This window comes from Bufo gargarizans, chromosome 1 (assembly GCF_014858855.1).
Source record: "Bufo gargarizans isolate SCDJY-AF-19 chromosome 1, ASM1485885v1, whole genome shotgun sequence".
Classification (NCBI taxonomy): Eukaryota; Metazoa; Chordata; class Amphibia; order Anura; family Bufonidae; genus Bufo; species Bufo gargarizans.
The window spans coordinates 578,824,820-578,848,400 of NC_058080.1; the positions used below are offsets into that span (position 1 = coordinate 578,824,820).

Here is a 23,581-nt window from a genome sequence, read left to right on the forward strand (position 1 = left end):
GTTAAAGAGCAGTACCATGGGAAGGGAACAAGAACAGAACGAATCCAAGGCTGGTCATAAGGCCCCGCACAGAAATGAGGGGGAAAGACACACCAGGAACCCTGAAAAAAGGGACATGAAGACCCATTCCCCGGAAGGCCAGCCAGAGAGCGGCTGAATTTGCAGAGGCTCTGGCTGGGCAGAAGAAAGAACAGCTCAGGGAATATAAGTCACGGCTTAGGAGACTTCAGAAGAATTGAAGAGCACAGAGAATATCAACAAGATGGACAAGAATGAAGACAAGTCAGTCACCAGAAGCAACGGAGCGATTGCGGAATATACAGGAGAGAAATACGTAGCCTGGATCCAGAAGACAGCTAAGGAGTGATGCCCATGGATCAAAACCCCAAGGAAAAAAAACTGTGGAATACTGATTGGACGAACTGAAAATGGCGTCTGGATATCAAGGGCCAAAGAACTGCAGATGTGACACAACTTGCCCCCTATGGGGGAAGAAGTAGGGATGTCTGAAGGCAAAGGCCCCACACACCTAGAAGAGAAGAACACTCCAGCGGGACCGTAACTAACAAGTCAGGGCTAGAGAACCTGGAAGTCAGGCATGAAAATGGCCCACAAGAAAAACATCTTGAGGGAGTGAAGAAACCCCAAGGGAACAAGGCAGTGAAACTGACCCAAAACTGACAAAAAAAAATTGGGGAGTAACCGGACAGGGAAAGAGTGTCCTCCGGGATCAAAAACATCCCCTTCAGACCTGCGGCCAAGGGGGTTTCTTCATAAAAATGTTCTCCCAGGAAAACGCCAATATGGTAAGCAGAGGCATGTAGAGGAGGATCTTAAATTCCAGATCAAGAGAGGAGAGAAGCTGTCTGATACTCCATGGAAGGCTGCCTGATACTTCCAATTAGGCAGACCTAATGGGAAAGATAGGAAAAATACTGCTCCAGAAAGGGAGGGTGAACCCCGAACACCACAAAGCCCCAGCCAGAAAAATAAAACTGGTAACATAACCAACACCACCCGCGCAGGCACCCCACAGCAGAAAGAGGGCATACGATAACCCAGTGGCTTTGAACTCTGGCCGAGCGCAAGTACTCGCCCTGCGGAAGGGGAGAAGTAGAAGCAGCCGCTGCAGCTTAGTAGAAATCCAACACTTAGGGGTGACAACAAGGGCAGTACGACCGCTCGACCCGATGAGTGGAGCCATGCAGACAACTCACATATGCAAACTGAATAAGTGCATATCCAAACTTCACACGGAGGGAACACTGATGCTGTCACTGTAGTAGATTGTAGAGGCAATGTGGTACAAATAAAGGGAACAAGACACTAAGCCAGCGCCATAGAAATGGGTAGGTTATACCAGGTAGAGAAAATGTACTAATGCCCACCAGAAGTGAGAAAACCCCCTTAGCCGCAGTGTGTCATGGCAGAACATAAGCAAAGTGCTCCCTGTGGAAGAAGGAAATGTAGACACGATTACAACTACAACTAGCGAGAAAGCACCATGCCTAGAAGGAGGAATGCTGTGTAGATACCGCCAGAATGCCAGGGCCGATACCCCACATGGAGGAAAGGGATGTGGAGAAAGCCATAAATGTAGTGTCCCCCGCCCGTGGGTCATGTAAGCCGCAGTTGAAGGATGAACGCAAAAATTTACCCTGGGAAGGGTTCACACAGTAGCAGCCACGGAACCGGAGTAGCCAGAATATCTATGGGCAGCTCAAAGACTGCCTCACATGAGTGAGGCGATAGCAACAACTATGGCCTCTAGGGTCAGAGGAGAGACTCCACCTGAAAATGAAAACAGCACGTGTTGTCTGGAGGAGGAGGCATTGCGACAACAGACGTCACTTCTGGGACTTGCGTTCCAAGTGACGTTCTTCCGGGTGACGTCCGGAGGAATTAATATCATTTAAAAGGAGCAGGATGTCGGAAGCATTCTGGTGTAGAGTTGGGTGGCTTCACAAGTAAGGCTGCAGATTCCAGTGGATAAAAAGATTGATGCTTGCCTTAGAAACATTTGGGAGGCGGCAGCCTCCACTTTCAGACCTAATATTGCTGCCATGGTTACAGCTAGATCCATGGCCGTTTGGTTAGAGAGACTAGAATGTCAAATTAAAGAGAAATGTCTAAGAGAACAGATCCTAGCTTCCTTGTCCACCTTCCAAAAGGTGGTTGATTTAATCATCGATGCTTCTGTAGATGTGGTTAAGCTGGCGGCTAGAGCTTCTTCCCTCTGCAATTCTGCCCGCTGAGGTCTGTGGTTGAAGAATTGGAGAGGGGGGGGACTTCTCCTCTAAACAAAGATTGTGTAGTATTCCTTGTCAGGGTCAGTTTCTAATTGGTTCAGAACTAGACACACTCTTGGAGAAGGCAGCGGATAGGAAAAAGAGATTTCCGGTGTTTTCTCAAGAATCCTCCTTTGCTCCCTTCAAACGATTTAGACGCCCCTTTTGTACTCTATTTCAAAGTAGAAGGCAGTTGGGTGATAAAGACCAGAATCCCATATCTAGAGTTACAACAAGCAAAGGTTTCCTGTTCGGGGTTCTTCCTCCCAGCCAAGTAAACAATCTAAACAATGATTCCAGTGTATTACTGTACTGTGCCGGCAGCAGGGAGCGCACGGCGTCATAGCAACCAGTGACGCTGTGCGCTCCTGCTCTCAGGAGGGATCCAGGCCGCGGTTCCACGGCCCGCACACGGCCATGAAACACGGCCGTGTGCATGGGGCCTAATACAGTGTCAGATGCTTCCACAGAAAGACAAAAAATAATAAAGTTTTTTCCATCAAGGGCCAAAATCCAAGGGGATGTGTATATAAGTAATGCTGGTAGGGGTATATGGGTCATTTAAGTAGACAGGGGTAAAGGATTTGTCCCTAGTTATTGCCCTATGGCTTGCTCAGCCCAGGGACGACACCTGATGGTGGGGGTGCCCTGTCCCCGTACCTAAACCTATTGCACCCCTAAATTGCCCTATATCCAATATCATAAGCTAGACGAATGAGAGTCTCTGAGGATGCTTATGGACGGACACTCAGAAATATAGTGATGTATAGAAACGCTTAAAACCTGGCACGTTTCTACCGCACTACCGCACCTGCGGCTCATCAGGGAGTAATACTAAAGTTGTGCAACATAGATAGTCGTCAAGAAAGGAAAAAGAAAAAAAAAAAAGCTACTTGGCTCCCATATATGATTAGGTCCAGATAATAGTTTCCACATTAGAGATATACCTGAAGGTCACAATGTAAAATAATCGTTACCCACAGTATACTCCTCATAGTTATATACACCTATATTAAAGTATTTTACTTACTGATGGGAACTTGGACAGAGCGTAAGCCGACTGATGAGGGAGCTAACGCGGCTAGTGTTTGTCTTGTTGCGCTTCTTATTTAAAGATCGGCGCCTTAGACATATACCCGGCATCATTTCCAGTAAAGGTGGATCATGTGACTATTAAGACAACGTCACATCCGTGATTTGAAATGCAGAACGTCGTCACTTCCGGGATTTGGGAGGCATAGTCGCGTCACATCCGGGATTTGGAGCGCACATGTCACTATGTTGATATGGTCAAAGGTAAACCCATGCCATCAGAGATCCAAAGCGCATGTATTACACATGTATATGTAAGACGATTCATATATATGGACATAGGAGGATAGAGATTATTACTGGAGCGCACCTAAGGTTAAACTGTGACGGGTAATAGCCGAGTATTTTTTGTATTTTTGGGAAAATAAATATACAGGGAAAATATTATATATAAAAACATTGGAGGTGGGAGAAGAGCGAGCCCTCCATATTATGGTGGACGACCAGGTCCTGTCTCAAAAAGATACATGATGACTGATATATGTCATCAGAAAAAATAAGGCACTTCACGTGCCATAGGGTACAGCTTTGAACGCTACTCAATACAAGAGGTAGAGGCAGGGTTATAGATGGGGAGAGAAAGCAGGTCATAAAAAGCAGGTGTAGGTTAGTCTCTCATTGAGACCACTCGGCGACTGGGATCGAACACGGTATATCCATTCTGTTTTTTTTTTTTTTTTTTGCAAGATTTTCCAGTCCCAGTCGTCTCTCCTCAAAGGTAGAGGAACGGTCTCAAGTGCAGAGAAAACAATGAATTTCAAATCACCATTATGATGTTCATTCATATAATTGGCGATAGGTGTATCCTTGTGCTTAACTATATCGTTTGTGTTCGCACACGCGCCGTCTCATTTCTCTGAAAGTCTTACCAATATAATCTTTAGGACAAGTACATCGTCCTATATAGATCACTCCCTTGGTTTTACAGTTGATAAAGTCTTTCACTATATGAGTGGGGGGCGTGGCCTGCTCGCTGATGGCGCCGGTCGCATAGCGCATCTGCTCCGGACCGAACATCTTATAAGCGGCTCACAGCATCTATCTCGGCACCCAAATACTACTAGGCACGATCTTATAAAGAGCTCCAGACATGGGGAAGGTTCGGAGGCGTACTACTCCGGCGAAGCTAACTGAATTCTTCGGTAAAACAACTCCAGCAGAGTCTGGCCTAAGAGGGACTCCACCTCCATCCTGCACGCTGACCCCTCAGGCGGGAACACCATCGCTGCCTGCACACAGCCCGGTTGTTAGGAGCGGGCTTGAGCACACTCAACTTACCGCAGATGTCATAAGGTCCATGCTGGACACTCTGCGCTCCTCTATGAAGGAGGACATGCTGGGGCTTCTAAAGGACATCAGAAAGGATATCCAAAGCATCGGTGACCGCACCTCGCACCTAGAGGGGAAGATGGCTGAATTCACTGCCTCCCGCAATACCTTCATCGATGCCCATGAAGCCATGGAAGATGATATTGCTAAGCTAACGGCTAAGCTGCAAGACTTGGAGGACAGACACAGGCGGAACAATGTTAGAATCCGCGGGATCCCAGAGTCTGTGGATGCACATGAGCTGGAACATTTACTACAACAACTCCTGAAAGCGGCGCTGCCTGAGTCTACAGTGAGAGATCTGATCATAGATCGAATCCACAGAGTGCCCAAGCCTAAAGGTCTTGACCCTTCTCTCCCTCGCGATGTTATTGCCAAGATCCACTTCTACACCATAAAGGACGCGTTCCTGAGGGCCCTGAGGCAGAATCCGTCCCCATCGGAGGACTTCACAGGGATTGCGGTGTACTCGGATCTCTCCGCAGCCACGCTAGCAAAGGTCAGAGTTTGCTCCGATCACCGCTGTACTGAGAAAACGCCAAATAAAGTACCGCTGGGGTTTCCCAGTAAAGCTGCTCGTCACTTATAATGGAGGCCTGCAACTCTTCAACTCGCCTCAAGTGGCGAATCGTCATCTGTCCGAATGGGGCCTCATCAGCGGGGACTCCATCCGGGCGAAGGAAGCTGCCCCACGTCCTGACAAGATTCCGCCGGAGTGGGACGTTGCCTGATATGTGAGTTTCTGCCGGCAAGGAGTAGCCGGATGACTGTTCATATTTGTAGATGTTGGTCCGTAGCGGGGAGCTTTTGTTCTCTGCCCCGACAGGACTTGTTTTTTCTGGTCTCTTGACCGGTATTTTTCTGGTCAGGCCTGACACGCCTTGATGACCATACTGTTCACATTTAACTTTTCCTTATATGTGTGTTTTACTTTATTCTTTTGGTTGGTTCCTATACTCATAATGTTTGCGACATGTGCTACTTGGACCCTGATATTGGAGGGATTGGATAGGGAGGTGTGGTGTGGTGCATTACAGGGAGTTCCTACATATAAGAAATGGGGTTAAAGATATGGTCTTTAAATGTACGCGGGCTAAATTCTCCATATAGACGCACGCAACTCTGGTCGGAAACCCTCAAAGCTCACTGTGACGTGCTTTTGGTTCAGAAATCACATCTACTGGAAAAGGATGCGTTCAGATGCAAACACAAATGCTTCCCTGTAGTGCACCATTCCCACACAAGTAAAAAGAGGAAAGCAGGGGTCTTCATCGGTGTAAAGTCTACGATCGGCTTTTCCTTACAGGAATGTGTAACTGACTCGGCTGGGAGATATGTTATCGTATTGTGTAGTCTGGATGGTAAACCATATACCCTGGTGTCTGTCTACGCCCCCAATGTCAGACAAGTGGCCTTCTGCAGGAGGCTGTTTAACAAAGTAGAGAAAATGGCGGTGGGGGAAGTAGTAATAGCAGGAGACTTTAATATACCAATTAACTCAGCTGTAGACTGCAAGTCCAAGCAGGTGAATCGTCGAGTAGACCTACAGGCGACTTTACATGAGTCTGCCTTTCATGATATCTGGAGATATCAGCACATTGAGGAGCGAGATTACACGTTCATATGAACTGCGCATTTATCCCAATCTCGTATTGACTATATCCTGGTTTCCAAAGGCCTTCTGCATAGGGTCGCAAGGTCTGACATTGGGGGAGCGACTTGGTCGGGTCATGCCCCAGTTAGCATTGTAATTGAAAATGGCCTCCCCAACCTCCCACGCCCACAATAGAGATTAAACACTTACCTACTGAAATGTCCTGAAAGGGTTAGGCAGATCACAGATTCTTTAAAGGAATTTCTGGAGTTTAACGATCTCCCTGACACTAGTGTTCATACTCTTTGGCTTTCCCATAAGGCCTATATGAGAGGAATTCTTCTACAAATGGCGGCGAGAATGAACAAGAGTAGAAATAAGGCTATTGAGGATTCCCTAGGCCGGCTGCAGAGTCAAATCATAAGGTAAATAATGACACCTCCACATTGGCTTTCCTTCAGGAATGTAGAGCTGAGCTTAGGACTATTCTTTTGTACCGTCAAGAGCTAGGCCCGAAACGAATGCAAACAAACTTCTATCACACAGGGGATAGAGCAGGTGCATTATTGGCGCGTAGGTTGAAAAGTAGAGCAGCTGCAGCTAGGAAATGTTACAGGCCACTGTAGTCACTCTACCCAAGCCCAGGAAGACCCCTAATGCTCCTGAGAATTTCAGGCCAATTTCTCTGCTGAAAGCAGACCTCAAGCTTTTTGCTAATATTTTGGCAGCTATCCTCAACAAGGTGCTACCTGACCTTATTAATCCAGACCAAGTGGGTTTTGTGCCAGGTAGACAATGTAGGGATGGCACTAGGAAAATGTTGAACTTGATCCAGGTTACAGAGTGGTCCAGAGCCCCCACGATCTTTGTCTCCCTAGACGCTGAAAAAGCATTCGACAGAGTGCACTGGGGGTTTCTGGATCAGACTCTTAGGAAATCCGGGTTTAAAGGGCATATATTGCAAGCTAGTCTAGGGTTGTACTCAGCGCCTGGGGCTAGTGTTCTAGCCTCAGGCTTTCTGTCGGCTCCCTTTTCAATAACAAATGGGACTAGACAGGGGTGCCCATTGTCGCCCCTGATATTCGCATTGGTGATGGAGCCGTTGGCGGAAAAAATCAGGAACTGTACGCAGATCTCTGGAATTTCAGTAGGGAAATACTCCCATTGTATAGGATTGTACGCTGATGATGTTATTCTGACTCTCTCCAATCCCTCAGCGTCACTCCAGGCTGTATCTGAAATATTAAACCAATATTCCTCAAACTCCTACTATAAGCTGAATGTCAGTAAAACTAATGTATTACCGATTAATGTGCCGGAAAGTCTGTATCAGGTATTGCGAGAACGGTATCCTTTCACTTGGGCCACTGAATCAATACGGTATTTGGGTGTGGAACTCACTAACTCGTTGCCTACCCTGCTTTCACTGAATCTTAAAAAACTGAGGTCTGAATTGCAGACTGATTACTCCAAATATAGTAAAGCAATGCTCTTGTGGATTTCTAAAATAAATGCAGTTGAGATGTTAATCCTTCCCAAAATCTTATATATATATTTAGGTGCATACCCCTGAAAATACCTAAAGCATACATTAAGCTATTGCAGGGAGACATGCTCAAATTTATTTGGGGAGGCTCCCCCCCAGGATTAAGAAAAACGTGTTATTCCCATCTATTAGCAAGGGAGGGCTAGGGGTCCCAGACCTATATAGCTACTATCTAGCCAACCTACTGGATCAAACTATGGAGTGGTGGGCACCCTCATCACCTCATAAGTGGCTCAGCATTGAGGAAGTTTATGTTAGGAGCAGATCCCTTAAGTCACTGCTAGCTGCCTATTTGTTGAAGCCTACCACTTATCCCTTACCACTTAATACAATGCAAGCATCTCTATCCGTTTGGGCACATTTATTTTAAAAAAGGTCACGGTTGCCTCTGGAAAAGAAATATATTCCTATCACAGCCATTGAATATCATATCCCTACACTTCATGTTACAGGTTGGCTGAACTGCGGGATTGATACTCTTGGGAGTTTGTTTGACGAGTCCACTATGCACTCCTTTGAGATACTACATTCCACATATAACTTGCCTAACTCGGTTTTCTATCAATACTTGCAGATACGCCATTTCCTCTCACCTCTCAATTTGGATGCCATGGCAGATGTGAGTGTCACACTGGGCAAGCTTCTAAGAGCAGATATTCGTTCCCATTCCAGTCTCTCCTTTTGGTATTCTCACCAGATGATGAAAGATAAGGATAGCAAAAAGCCCTTTATGTCCAGATGGGAGGTAGAAATGGGAAAGGAATTCTCTCTAGGTGAGTGGACGGACGCCATGTGCTGGTCCATGAAATGCTCTAAATGCATAAACCATGCAGAGCAAAACAGGAAAACGCAATTGAGGTGGTACCTGACACCGGATAGACTGGCTTATGTCATCCCTAATTATTCTCCACTATGTTGGAGAGGACGTGGCCGGTTAGGATCTCCACATCATATGTAGTAGAGGTACGGCAGCACACATCTTATTTGCAGCAAAGAAGGTGATTGCACACCAATGGAAAAGCTCACACTCTCCTTTACTTAGTGAAGTTTTCAAAATAGTGAATCCTCACATGCAATGTGAGTTCACGTTCGCCTCCTTGATGAAAGCCAGAATTGCAGTGCACAACTCGTGGCTACAATGGTTGTCCAGCCCATATGCAATGCCACTTTCAAAATAACTGATGTAGCCTTTCTGCGCAAACTTAATAACATTGGTTGTATATGGCCTGTGGAGTAATTGTATAATGTGAGCGGTGCTTGTTCACAATGTGATATCTATAGCAAATGTTCTAACTATAGCTCATGTCATCTAAGCAACTTTTGTACCCTCTTAATTTTCATGTATGGAACCTTTATGATTTCTTTCTTTGTTTCAGTCTTGTTTCCTTTGCTAAACTGACTTGAAGAAAAAAAATTTCAATAAAAACTTATTGATAAAAAAAAAAGATGAGTATTGTTCGTGGCCGTACGTCTTGGTAGTACGGATATAGTTGCAAGCCTTACAATTGCCATATTTAAAGACCCCCATCGGTTTTCTATCCAGCCAGGTGCCTTCTTTTGAAGGGCCAGTATAGTGGCTATGTACTAATCTGTCCTTAAGGCTTCTCCCACTGTGGAGTTTATCTGGATAAAGTATTACGAGACTTTGTGTCATGTTTACCCTCGTTCACTAGGGAGACAATGGATTTCTTGCGTAAAATAGAGACCATTCCGTTTGATCCGGACGTCTTTTTGGCTAGTATTGACGTGGAATCTATAAAAATAAAGGTATTTTTAACTGAGCACGTCTAAACTTGATGATCTATTTGCCACCAGAAAGAACAGAAAGTGTAGAGAAATGTTGCTCTCTAAATCCGAGGGCGTTCCCGAAGGGGGTGGATGCTTTTCTTCAGAGATGGGACTATCCTCTGGGTTACGTCTTTTTCCCCTCTACAGCTGATCCCTTTTGTTATCCAAAAAATCAGGAACGAGGGTGCAAGGGTGATCATTATTGCCCCGTTTTGGCCAAGAAGGGCATGGTTTTCTATACTGAGATCCATGTCCTTGGATCCTCTCTGAAGTTCCGGACCTTCTGGTGCAGGGCCCAGTACATCATCCAGATGTGCGGAGGCTGCATCTCACGGCATGGAACTTAAGCAGTCATTCCTGCAGGGTTTTTCTTACTTACTTTTGCGGGAATAGAGGCAGATTCATGGCCCTGTGAAAATTCTATTGTACAGATTTTACAGTTTCTTCAAAAGGGGTTTATCTATGGGGTTAGCTAAGAGCACTCTTTAAAGTGCAAGTTTCTGCCCTAGGGGGTAAAAATTTTGCTATGAACCCTTGAATGGGTTCCCCCATGGGATTTGAACCTATTGTTGAATGCGTTAACTAGGGAACCCTTTGAGCCTTTGGAGTCTTGTTCAGTAAAAATGCTTACCCTGAAGCTAGTCCTGTTGGTAGCTCTAACATCTGCTAGAAGGGTTGGCGAAATTCAATCTATCTCTATCAATCCTTCCTTTATGTCGATTCTGGAAGATAGGGTAGTACTTAGACCAGACCCAAAATTTTTACCAAAAGTTCCGTCCACGTCTAAAAGACTCCAGGAAATAGTCCTTCCGTCCTTTTTTGCTGAGCCCAAAGATGATGAAGAGTGGGTTTTTCACTCTTTAGATGTGAGAAGAATTCTTATTCAGTACCTAGAAGTGACCAAGGAGTGCAGGAAGTCCTCTGCTTTATTTGTTCTTTTTTCAGGTGTTAATAAGGGTAAGACGGCCTCAAAAAGTTCCATTGCCAGATGGATTAGAATGGTAATTTCTCTAGGATACTCCCTTTTGGCCTCTATCTCTGAAGGCTCATTACACTCGGGCGGTCTCTACTTCTTGGGCGGAGAGTGTTAATGTATCCATTGAGCAAATATGTAAGACGGCCACGTGATCCCCGGAGATCCAGCGCCTATTTTTGACCCTCATTGGTAGGTTAACATTTTGTCCATGGTTAGCAGTTTTAGACACTAGTTCTTTTACTTAGCAGCATATGTCTTCTGTTCAGGTCTGGTGATAGTCTCTAAATACTTTTACATGGGTGATTGCATTTAGAATGATATCCTTAGTGCACCCCAGTCTCACAGTTTAACAGAGTCCACCTTCCTGCTGTTATATAACCTTTATGGTCCCTTCCATGAGAACAGTCCCACATATTTAATAGGTGTATTAGCTATTAGATTCCTTCATTATAATGGCTTAGTACTACTGTTATAATTTATTGTTTATAAAGGTGTAATCATGTTTACAATTATGATTGTTCAATAAAGATTATATATAATTTTTAAAATCTAATGGGATTTATTGTACTCATTCAGCTAAGTTGATTATTGCAGCTTAATTCTGTCTCTGATCTTCTCTTTGGTAAGAAAGTTTTGGAAGTGGTTTCTCACCCTTAAGGAAGGTGTTTTTTTTCTCTGTGGTGCTGGTGTGGTTTCCAGACCTCACGACAGCACCCTTCCTTCCCCCTATGGTGATGGTGTCTGTCGGATTGCACAGGGAGTAGCAAAAAAAAAAAAAAACAGACGAGATGTATAAACTAACTTAGGTTGGAGTCCCTCTCATTCTCTGTAAACTCACTGAGGTGGGAGAGAGGCTCCACCTTTTTATGCTGCAGGTTTCCTGTCCTGGGAGGCGGAGCCGCACCTGAGGGGTTAATTGACGGGGATCACAGCATAAGTGTGTGGCCTACAGGGATATAACACACCAGCAGACCTTGGATCCAAGCCTCTGTGTCCTGCAGCATAGTCTGCACTGAAGGGGTTAGTGGATGGATTAAAGTCTCTTCCCCATCAAGTATCTTCAGTAATGGTCATCCTGTATCAATATAAATTCTAGATATTCTCTTAAGACTGTTCTCATTATTTTCATAAGAACAAGATGAGGAATCCACGGAGATTATTTCTGGTCTAAGGTCTATTTATCCATTCAAAGGTTCTTTTCCCAGCCGTATAGGTTTTGTTTCATTCATATTCTTCTTGTTCACCTCTGAATAATTAAGTTGGTGGTAGACTCTTTTACAGTAGGTCGGTCCCCTCGTTGGTCTTGGGTTTCCTCTACTTACCTTTCTTTATTACTTCCTTGAGTAAGAATTTACAGGCGGTTGTCCCTGCAAAGGGTTTATCTCCTTTTCAATTCATTCTCTGGGTCTACAGATGAGTGAACCAGGCAAGATTCAGTTCGTTTAAACTTCGCCAATTTTTTTAATGATTTGGTTTGGGCAAGAATAGATTCGTAGAGAGTGCAAGCCTAGTATACACATTTGTGGTCCTTAACTATATAGATGTGTTTTCTAAGGGGTTCTCTTTGTCATTATAGTGAAAGCCCCTTGTATGCCTATTTTACATGTATGCAATATTGTAGGCCAGGTGATGGCCCTCTGGGTTTCTAGGAAACCTATTTAGATTAGCTTTCCTAAACCTGTCTGATGCCAGCGGATGTCAGACATGATAATTTGCATATATTTTCCCCAGAAATCAAGTGGCGCGTTGTCTAGCCTACAATAGTCATCACATATTTCAACCAGTCTCCATAATAGTACATATCCAGAGGTTCCCTCTAAGGACTTGCAACTTGAAAAACTGTTCTCATTTGCTTTACTCTGATAAACGGTTTTGTCCTGAAAGAGCTTTTTGCAAATGTGAGGCTGGCTTAGCTATTTTCTATACCTTTGCTACATATTCAGGTTTAAAAGGCGGGCACCTCTGTCAATCTACTGTGTAAAAAAAAAAAAAAACTGTGCTCACATTGGTGCTGTGTTCTCTTTACTATTTACCCACTTGCTGTGCGGCAAAAGGTATAATTGTAGCTCCCCCTTTCTCACTTCAATGGGACGGCCTCTTCCTATTTAAAGGAATATCATCAGGATATGTCATCAGTGTAGCAAAAGCAGACAACACCTTTAGCAATTTTAATTCATCATTTTGTATTAACTATAAATGAACCAGAGAGACCTCCAACATTCAACTGAAAGTGACAAGAGAATTCTGACATCCTACAAAGCTTACAACTCTCTCAATGAAACATGCAAGCTAGTTATTTTTCTAGTAGGACAAGAGAATCAGAATGTCTCAAGAGAAACTTGTCTTGTTGACTAGCCTGTGGGGTACTCTTTGGAGTGCTCTTTATCGTTAGGGAGACACAAAAAATATGCATGATTATTGTATGCCAGACAACACTACTCTTGGTTTCTAGGAAGAGTATATACAAATTGCATATTTTAATTTGGCTGGCCTGAGAAAAGATTGATTTGAATATCTTTCCCAGCGTATGCAAACTAACTTGCCTGGAAAAAGAAAAGAGTGGATATGCTATCTAATGTCAGAAGAATTAAGATATGTGATTTGAATATACTCTTCCTAGAAACCAAGAGTAGTGTCATCTGTCATTCAATACTCATGCATATTTTTGGGTCCTCCTAATAATAAAGAGAACCCCAAAGAGTACCCCACAAGGCACGTCAACCAAGTAAAGCAAATTTTTCTTGAGCTACCATGTTTCATTGAGAGAGTTGTAAGCTTTGTTGTGTGCTGTAATTCTGTAAGCCTCACTTGTCTTGTTGAATGTTACTTTGGAGGTCTGTCTGGTTCATCTGAAGTTAAGCTAAAATAGTGAAAACGAATAGCTAGAGATTTTTTATTTATTTATTTTTGCTATACCGATTATGTATCCTCAGGTGAATAGGTAGGAGCCTCCCCATTGAGATGAATTGGTACAGCAGAAGCTATAACTGCAATTAACTGTTACAGTAAACAGTAAGAAGTAGACTGCAGCCATATGAATGCTATTTTTATAGTATTTTCTGTGGATTGGCAGAGATGTTTTCCAGCCTTTTATTAAACCGGCTTATGCAGAAAAGCTAGGAAAATAACTAAGCCAGCTTCACATCTGCAGATAGCTCTTATCAGGGCAAAGCAGATGAGAACAGCTTTTCTAGTTGCAAGGCCTTAAAGGGAGTCTGTCACCACATTTGAGCATATTAGACTGATCAAATAGTGTTATATGTGCCACCAAGAACTTAAAAACGGTACCTTTGTTGTATCTAATGGAGTTTTCTTTCAGCCAAAAATGAACTTTTAAGATTCTGTAAATGCGCCCTCTCAAGTACCCAGGGCGGCGTCTCAATCGTCCGAGCCCCAGGCAGCACCTCCTCAACGGCTCATAACCCCGCCCTCCGTGTGCCTCTGCCCGCCCCTTTACTCTCCTCCTCTCTCTTTTTCCACTGCGGCTGCGCGGTCAGCGCAGTGGAAAAGGAGAGAGGAGGAGTGTAAACGGGAGGGCAGAGGCACACTGTCAATGGGGACGGATCCGTTTGGCTCCGCACGGCCAGGCGGACACCAAAACGCTGCAAGCAGCGTTTGGGTGTCCGTCTCCTGAGCGGAATGGAGGCGGAATGGAGCCAAACTGATGCATTCTGAATGGATCCGCATCCATTCAGAATGCACTGGGGATGTACGGATCCGTTAGGGGCCGCTTATGAGAGCCTTCAAACGGATCTCACAAGCGGAACCCCAAACGCAAGTGTGAAAGTAGCCTAACTATAGAAACATATTAAAAATCTACAATAAAAAAGTAAAATTTTTGGGAGGGTTTTTCCTATTTTAACGCAACTGTTAGGAGGTTAAAGCTACCTGTTCAGCTTTGAAGACGAATCTCTCTCTGGTTCTGGAAAATCAAATTACTGGTAAGTGTAATTATCATTTTTACCCTGACTAAACTGAAAATAAATATATAATTGCTGGCATATGGCGTAAAAACAAAGCTATATGTATCATGAAATGAAATGTAAGAATTATTTGAATACCTGAATAAAAAAAATAATGGTATAGCTTTCAAAAACACATTCTTAAAACATTTTTTTTTTTAACTATGCCTTGTCATTAGCAGTGGGAATGGCCTAGAAATGGTTATGATTTAGCTATGCCAGTTTTAACAATAAATGCATTTTGCATGTAAACTTGGAAAAAAACAAATGGAATGCAGACTGTAGAAATCTTCTGATCCTTAAAGAGATATGTGCTGGACAAAGGAGAAGGGTCCCCCAAAGATAAGCTGCTTAAATGGTGTTCTGATACTGGGAGCACAGCTTATCATCTCAGAGAAAGCAATCTGTGTAATGCATGAACATGTCAGGTCCCTAAAATCTGTGCAGATTACCCCATTCTCTTGCACTGTACTGTAGTTTTCTTTGGATTTTCAGTGTGAAATCTGGGTAGCATATTTGCAGCAGTTCTACCCCATGTGAACGTTTACTAATTGGTTGATAAGACTAGTTCTTTTTACCAGGATGACTTAAGACTCCTAAAGCCATCATGTCTCAACCACCTGACAGGAAAACTCACCAATATATAGTATATGCAAGTGCCAGAGCGTAGTATACAGTGAACACATTACGCTTTTGGAATAAAGTTCAGCAGGGAAAGAACAAAGTTGTTGTTTGAAACGCAGTCGATCCCCCCCAGGAATCCAAAAGTATTGCATAGTTCTAATTCCTCGCTCGTGTCGTATGGAGCTATATAATGCTTCAACGTCAAGACTAGCCAATAACACACCATCGCAGGAAATACAATTTAGCCTATTGAGGACATCCATCAGTATCTCTAGTGTATGATGGTAAGGATACTACAGATGGTCGGAAAATGGTGTCCACCCATACGCTGATATTTTGTGTGAGACTCCCAATCCCTGAGACAATAGGTCTTCATTCTAACTTCATTCTAAAGCATAATGTGTCCACCGTTAATGGTAAAATCTATCGCCAGCTCAGGGAAGAATTTGAAGAATGGGCACCTTGTATCCCGCTATGGCTGCGTTACATAGATGATATATTAATTCTATGGAAAGGGGACGTAACACGATTTAACCTCATTGTAAAATAAACCTCAATATTAATGAGCTAGGCCTGTATTTCACATCTACCATTAAACAATGTGAAATGACCATCTTAGATTTATCCATCATAAAAAGTAGAGATGGGCGTTTCAGTACCAGGATGTACCTCAAACCCACTGCCAGGGCCGGCTCCAGGTTCATGTGGGCCCTTGGGCGATAAATCCCAGTGGGCCCCCGTGAGGCATTTTTTTACATTGACATGTCCCCCTGTGGCTCCCACACGGTATAATGACCCCCAGTGACCCCTATACAGTATAATGACTACTAGTGGCCCTTCACACAGTATAATGACTACTAGTGGCCCTTCACACAGTATAATGACTACTAGTGGCCCTTCACACAGTATAATGAACCCCCAATTCCCCCCCCCCCCACTGTATTATGACCACCTGTGGCCCTGCATTCAGAATAATAACCCCCAGTCGCCCCCATTCAGAATAATGACCCCCAGTAGCCCCCACACTGGGGGAATACTGTATGGAGGGGGCTCTGGGGGTCATTATACTAAATGGGGGACACTGAGGGTCATTATACTATGTAAAGGGCCCTCACAGTATAATGACCCCACAGTGACCCTCCATGCAGAATAATGACCCCCCAGTCGCCCCCACACTGGGGCTTATACTGTATGGAGGGGGCACGAGGGGTTATTATATTTAATGGGGGCTCTGGTGGTCATTATGCTAAATGGAGGGTCAATGGGGATCGTTATACTAAATGGGGGGCACTGGGAGTCATTATACTGTGTAAGGGGCCCTCACAGTGTGATGAATGACCCCCCAGTGGCCCCCTCACATACCTATCATTGCAGGGGAGCTGGTCGTCCTGTCCATCACTAACCGCAGCTCCCTGCGCTCCTTCTCTCCGGTGGCCGCTGCAGCAGTGAGCCAGGCCTGGAGGAGAGAAGGAGATGTGCAGTGATGTAGCTGGAACTGACTGGGCCCCACAGCAAATTTTAGTACGCCCCCTCCCCCCCAATGTGTGTTCACATCACGTTTTTCCTATCGGTTTGATGTATACAAATGTGCAGCCCTCCACGTTTTTGTATCCTGCAGAGTCAAGTAAAAAATGCATACGTTAACGTATATGTTTTTTTACAATGGAACTGTATGGTGAACGGACGCCACTGTACGGCATCAGTCTGAGGATTGTACGGTGACCGGACGCCACTGTACGGCATCAGTCTGAGGATTGTATGGTGAACGGACGCCACTGTGCGGCATCAGTGTGAGGCATCTGTTAACGCAGACATTTTTGGTATACATTAAATGGATGGCACAAATGGGATGTGAACCCAGCCCTAGTGTCAGAATAAGCAGCAGTACACAGCAGAGCAGCGTGGCGGAGAGGGGAGGCCGCCATGTACTGACAGAGCGCTACCTGGTCCTGGTGGTCAGGGGTGAGGACTGTGCTTCCCAAGGATCATTTTCTACTGGGAAATACAGGGCACAGTATAATACACTAGAATCTATATAATATAAAGACATTAGCCCTCCCCCGAATAATAATACAATTAGGGGGTCATTTATTACATAGAAATACGTCTATGTTAGGCTACTTTCACACTTGCGTTCGGGGCTCCGCTTGTGAGTTCCGTTTGAAGGCTCTCACAAGTGGCTCCGAACGCATCCGTCCAGCCCTAATGCATTCTGAGTGGACGCGGATCCGCTCAGAATGCATCAGTCTGGCACCGTTTGTTCTCCGCTCCGCTCAGCAGGCGGACACCTGAACGCTGCTTGCAGCGTTCGGGTGTCCGCCTGGCCGTGCGGAGGCAAACGGATCCGTCCAGACTTACAATGTAAGTCAATGAGGACGGATTCGTTTGAAGTTGACACAGTATGGCTCAATTTTCAAACGGATCCGTCCCCCATTGACTTTCAATGTAAAGTCTAAACGGATCCGTTTGCATTATCATGCAAACGTATACGTTCTGAACGGATCTAAGCGTTTGCATTATAGGTGCGGATCCGTCTGTGCAGATACCAGACGAATCCGCACCTAAACGCAGGTGTGAAAGTAGCCTTAGGCGTATTTCTGACACAGATTGTGGCACAAAGGTCCTTAGCACCGCAATCTGTATCTTTTCCCGCTCATGCCAGGTCTAAAAAAGGATGGCGTGGGCAGGGAAAGGGATACAGTTATGGCCATGCAGTTATTGGATACCACCGCCATATAGTGATAACACCGCCATACAATGATAAAACCACCATACAGTGACCGGATAAAAGGGTATAAGAGGGCACAGTACAGGGAATGACTATGGGCACTGGACAGGGTGTGGTAAGAGGGCACAATGCAGGGTATAAAGGGGCACAGTACGGGGTGGGGGGCACAGTCACATGACCCTGTGACGTTAGAAGGTCCTTATGGTGAATGCTGTTCAGATGCCACCATAATGAGAGGCAGAGGAGTGAGACAGGGGCCCTGGATGGACAGGAGGGGTGGACACAGCAAGTAGGGGGAAGGGGCTCTGAGGGGGATTCATACAAGAAGTAGGGGCAGGAGGTCTGTGCAGGGCAGCAACAGGAGATAGGAGGGTGAAACAGGAGCTCTGGATACATGAGGGAGGAAAGGAGACAGCAGGGGCCCCATGAGGATGAGATAGGACAGGATATGGGGGGGGGCAGGTGTCATGGGGGCAAACTGCTTAATGAAACAGTAACACAACTAAATAGCATGAAGCAGCAGCCGATCGAAGAGACCCCCCCTTCTGTCCCACAGACAAGAGACATTCACAGTGCAGACTCGCTCACAGACTGTCTACACACTTCTCTGCTCCAGCTCCAGCCCTCCCGTCTCTCTCCTCAGGCAGCGTGTGTCCTGTGTAGAGGGGGTGTGGTCTGAGTCTCTGCAGCTCAGGGGGCCCCACCAAAGGGGTACTGCGTAACTGAAATGACAGCAGTGAGAGCTCCCATCTGTATTGATGGAAGTGCTCATAGCAGCTCAGTGGGCCCCCCCAGGAGCATTGGGCCCCGGCACTTGCCCGGGGATGCCGGGTTATGACGCCGGCCCTGCCCACTGCGACCAACAATCTGCTGCGATGGGAAAGCTGGCATCCATGGGGCCTTCACAGGGGAATAACTAAAGGACAGTATCTCAGGCCAAGGAGAATTTGCTTTGAGACTTTTTAAAGGGATTTTAAAACATGCAGCAGATGACCTCAGAGAGAGATTTAGAGGTTATCCGGATCAAGTTCTTAATAGGGCATATCATCATGCTCATTGTAGCGACCGGAATACACTCCCAAACCCCTGAACAAATCCACTGAGAGCGAGGACTCTCTCAGGACCATTGGCACATATGATGCTGTTCATAATGAGGTTACTAGTCCACAGCTTCCTGAAACCCCAGTATTGCAGTACATGGTTATCAATGACTATCAAAGGAACATGTAGATGTCGTGGCTGCCTGGCATGTGGGTCCATTTAAGGTGGTTAAAACTTTTACAAGCACATCTACCAAAAAGACCTACTACATCAGGACCTTCACCAATTGCAAGACCACAGGGGTTGTCTATCTAGCAACATGTGTCTCTGGTCTCCAATACATTGGCAAGACCATACGAGAACTTAGACGCAGAGTGGGAGAACACCTCAATGATATCAGAAGTAACAAAGACATGTGGGGGAATGTACACTTGGGGGACGCCAGCATCATTAAGTTCCGAGGGATTGAACATGTTCAACAATTGCCCAGAGGAGGCGATTTGGGCACTAGGCTTTTGAGAAAAGAAATAGAACGGATCCGTCTGAATACAGAAAAGCCAAAAGGCCTGACTGAATGGAGCAGTTATACCTGCTTTATTGAATAACATGGGTCCGGGGGCTTTATCTGGTATGATCCTGATACAGTCATGTTTAGCTGTCTTTGTACAGTTAAGGCTACTTTCACACTAGCGTTCGATCGGATCCGTTCTGAACGGATCCGATCATAATAATGCAGACGGACGTGTGAAAATAGCCTCGTACGGATCCGTCCAGATTTTCAATGTAAAGTCAATGGGGGACGGATCCGCCTGAAGATTGAGCCATATTGTGGCATCTTCAAACGGATCCGTCCCCATTGACTTACATTGTAAGTCTGGACGGATCCGTGCGGAGGCGAGCGGAGCGGAGGCTGAACGCTGCCAGACTGATGCAGTCTGAGCGGATCCGCTCCATTCAGACTGCATCAGGGCTGGACGGCTGCGTTCGGGTCCGCTCGTGAGCCCCTTCAAACGGAGCTCACGAGCGGACCGACGAACGCTAGTGTGAAAGTAGCCTAAGCATTTTCTTCCTCTCGTCTATTGGCTGTAATTACCTATGGCAGGCATGCTCAGCTGTTGTAAAACTACAACTCCCACAATGCCCTGCTGTAGGGCTGCAGGTTGAGCATGCCTGACCTATGGGACTACTGTCACATATTCTTGCATTAGTGTGCCATAGGTTTAGTATGCAGACTATTATGGGCACGGAGTAGGCATTGATTTGAGACCAGGCTTTTACACTCTCCTATTCTTGCAGTCGTGTATCATAGATTTAGTTTTCAGATTAATGTGGGCATTTACTGTAGTTAATACTTGGATGCTCTCCTCCACACCACTTGCGTAACTACATTCACAGCTCTTTTACTGTAGGGTATCAAATACCTGGTTAATGGAACTTACATTTCTTGACTTGTGTTCACACAGAACCTTTTGAGCTGTAATATTATTTTCTTTTACCCTTCTTTCTCGCTGCTCTGATATCCGTCTTTTTATTTTTATTTTATTTACATTAACGATAATGGGTATAGACTCATAACTGTATACTCATGCAGGACACTTCGGGACATGGAGCGTCTTGGCCTCCCATCCTGGATTTGCCCTGATGGACAGCGCCTATACCCCACCCATGGCTTATCCTTATTTAATGAGCACAACTGGTGCCGGAGACTCTGCACGCCACGTGCAGCTCGATACTGCGCATATGTACATTGAGTTTCTTATTAGTATAACACATGTCCTAGCTACTGATGAGGTGTCCGCAAAATGGACACACGAAACGCTTAATACCACTCGTCCTTACATTGAGTTCTTATTAGTATAACACATGTCCTAGCTCCTGATGAGGTGTCCACCAAAGGGACACTCGAAACGTGTAGAGTAGGATTGGCTATTACATTTTAGAAGCGGTTATCTTTCTCGATCTCCTCCGTGCACTCTGAGCTGGTAGCACATGAGTTGTATCCAGACTCCGCAATACTATAGTATGTTACAGGGCGCTGGGGGCCATTGTTACTGTATCCAGTGCATCACAAAGCACTCAGGGCTGAGAATGGATTAATGAGAATCAGATTGTATTTACTTACTATGTGACTTTGTACATTGAAATACTTTAATCCTAGGCAGGGACCCCTCAATTGATTACCCCATAAACAGGCACTTTCAGGTCTATGTATACTCTGTTTTGTAAAGGACTGGGTCTGACTTTTCCAGATGTCATTAGTTTTTATGTCTGGGTGTATTTTGAATGCACCAATATCCATAGAGTGCACTTATTCAGACCCTTGTATCCTGACACCGTATTAATCAGGCTTGATTATACGGCATATAGCAAACCCTAATTCAGGATCCCATCTGCCTGTGTCTAATACATTGTTAGAGGGTGATGCTTTTATTTTAATTTATATTATTAAATACTTTTTTTGTTTTTCTTCTTTTACCGTCCTTTACAGGCAGCGAATTAGCTGTGCAGGAATGTACTTTGTGATGTGGGTGGTACCAGGTGGGGGTGCCGTCTCATTCAAGCTCACTCCAATGTGCCCTGCACTCGGCAGTGTATCCGTGAGCGGCTCCCCTTACTCTAATCTGCGTGTTTGTCTCAGACTGCATAACCAACCTGTGGCTGACCGCTCCTGCTGCATTCAGCACCCACATGGAAGTGCAGTACAGGTTGTCTGTTTCAAGCTGTGGGGTGGAGGTGGGGGGCTGGCTCAGCGGCTCCTGTTGTATTTATCACCCACATCAATGCACTGTACAGGAAGGTAGTAGCTAGCAAGCACAAGGGGGTCCATGCTTAGCCTCTCCTGTGCCAAGTGGTTCTTGCTGCCCGAGCACGTTTGCTGGATTCTATCAGTGTCTACAAAAGTTGGCCAGTGGGGCAACACACACAGTGATATTGCTTTGTCCTAGGTATTCAAAACAGCTGATACCTTTCCTTTACAACTATTTAGTTTTCGTGAGCATAGATATTTCTATATATGGATTGCACAAGGACTGGAGCAAGAATTATGCCCTTACAGTCACCGACCTGGCACAGGATCTACTAGTTATTAAATATGTGATTTCCAGGATGATTGGATAGTCAATGGTTGCATTCAAGTTTTTCTCTATAAGTAATATTAGAAATAAGAGACGTACGATTCCATCAAGTTTTTTTTGTTTGTTTTTTATCGCACATAAATATATGAATATATTTTAAAAAAAAACAAAAAAAAAAACGGGTGGATAGTTTTAAAGTTGCCTTGGCCCTGCTGATCGCTACTACTTGTTGCTTCCCAATACGCACAAAATGCCCGCTCAACCAGTCACTGGCTGCGGTGGGTAACTTCAGTGGCCAGTGATTGTCTATATAGGCCTTTCCTGTGTGTTCAAAAGCAAATGAAACAGGGACCTGGCGAGCATTGCAACTTGAGCAGTGGAAGTTCAGTGGTGGAGAGTAGGACAACCACTGTAACCACACAGTAACATTGTAAGGCTGAAAAAACAATACGTCTAGTTCAGTCTATTATCCTGCAAGTTTTATCTAGAGGAAAGCAAATACGCCACATAAGGTAGAAGCCAATCATACAGAACAAACATTCCTCCCCGACTCCAATCAGGCAATCAGAATAACTCCCTGGATCAACGACCCCTCTCTAGTAGCTATAGCCTGTAATATTATTACGCTCCAGAAATACATCCAGGCCCCTCTTGAACTCTTTTAGTGAGTTCTATAGTCACATTGCTCTTACCATAAAGAATCCTTTTCTATGTTTGTGTATGAACCTTCTTTCCTCCAGACGCAGAGGATGTCCCCTCGTCACAGTCCTGAGGATGGGGATAAATAGATGAGGGGATAGATCTCTGTACTGACCCCTGATATATTTATACATAGTAATCAAATCTCCCCTCAGTTGTCTTTTTTTTTTTTTTTTAAGTGAATAACCCTAATTTTGATAATCATTCAGGGTACTGTAGTTGGCCCATTCCAGTTATTACTTTAGTTGCTCTCCTCTGGACCCTCTCCAGCTCTGCTATGTCTGCCTTGTTCACAGGAGCCCAGAACTGTACACAGTGGTCTGACTGGTGATTTGTAAAGTTGCATCTATGTTCTCATCACAGGCATATATGCCCCTTTTGATGCAACCCATAATCTTATTGGCCTTGGCTGCAGCTGCCTGACACTGGTTTCTACCAGTTACTGTCAAATACTTTCCCATGTTTTACCATCTAGTATGTACTGATGACTTGCATTATTCCTTCCCATGTGCATAAGCTTACATTTATCAGTGTAAGGCTACTTTCACACTAGCGTTTTAGTTTTCTGGTATTGAGATCCATCATAGGGGCTCAAAACCATAATAAAAACTCTTCAGTTTTGTCCCCATTCATTGTCAATGGGGACAAAACTGAACTGAACAGAATGCTCTAAAATGCATTCCGTTCCGTTCTCATACCGGAGCGCAAACCCCAACATGTTGTATTTTGCTTTCCGTCCTGGGATGCGGAGCCAGACTGATCCGGCATGACCCCCAATGCAAGTCAATGAGGATGGATCCGTTTTCTCTGCCACAATAGAAAACAAATCCGTTCTCTGTT

The 23,581-nt window shown here is 44.9% G+C and overlaps 2 protein-coding genes across 2 annotated transcripts in view; one reads left to right on the forward strand and one right to left on the reverse strand.

Annotated features, from left to right (window-relative positions):
• Nucleotides 1-23,581, reverse strand: part of ACAD10 (acyl-CoA dehydrogenase family member 10) — a 141,296-nt gene that overhangs the window by 111,624 nt on the left and 6,091 nt on the right. The window lies entirely within an intron of this gene.
• LOC122924558 (BRCA1 associated protein) overlaps nucleotides 1-23,581 on the forward strand; it is a 57,617-nt gene that overhangs the window by 9,322 nt on the left and 24,714 nt on the right. The gene's annotated exons all lie outside the window — the stretch shown is intronic.